The following is a 670-nucleotide window of genomic DNA, read 5'->3' as shown; positions in this document are numbered from 1 at the left end:
GGGCTGAGCCCCAGGAAGGGACCGCCGGCAGCCCAGCCCTTGTCCAGGCAGGGATTTTAAGGAGTCCCGACATGTGTGCGCACGCAGCGGGATCCTCACCTTCGCTCCTGAAGCTGCTCAGTTTTATCCTTTCCCCCTCGAAATGAACACCCAAAGCAATGATTTGCATTCTTGGCAGTGGTGGTGGCAGTGGTCCTCTGGTGCCCCTCGAAAGCCAGCTGGCACTGGGAAGGGGAATTGCTAAAGAGGGTCCCAAAGGAAAAGAGGCAGGGGGCTGTGCATCATTAAATGCCAGGCTCTGCTGCACAATTACGCCAAGGCAACGCTTCTCACTGCAAGCCAAAGCGAGGTGCCCGGCCCAGAGCTCAGTGCCAAAGAAACCTGGGATAGGTGGAGTAAACCAGCCCCAATTGTGCAAGGGAACCCCAGGGCTTTGGGCTCCCCTTTAGCCTGGGGTAGGAAAAGACATCACCAGTTTCGCCTGCCCAGCTGCAGTTTGTCCTTGTATAAAGCCTAAAGCCATGCCCTAGTCAGGGGACAACCTGGCCAAGAGGACTGACGCACACAGAGGGGACGGAGGCAGGGACTCGGGTGCAGCTGCCAGCTACATGGGCTCCGGGAACACTTTCTACAGCCCTCCAAAGCTGCTCTCACGCCATTTTTGGTATCA

The sequence above is a fragment of the Phaethon lepturus genome, unplaced genomic scaffold (genome assembly GCF_000687285.1).
Source record: "Phaethon lepturus isolate BGI_N335 unplaced genomic scaffold, ASM68728v1 scaffold34414, whole genome shotgun sequence".
Classification (NCBI taxonomy): Eukaryota; Metazoa; Chordata; class Aves; order Phaethontiformes; family Phaethontidae; genus Phaethon; species Phaethon lepturus.
This window is presented reverse-complemented; position numbering follows the sequence as displayed.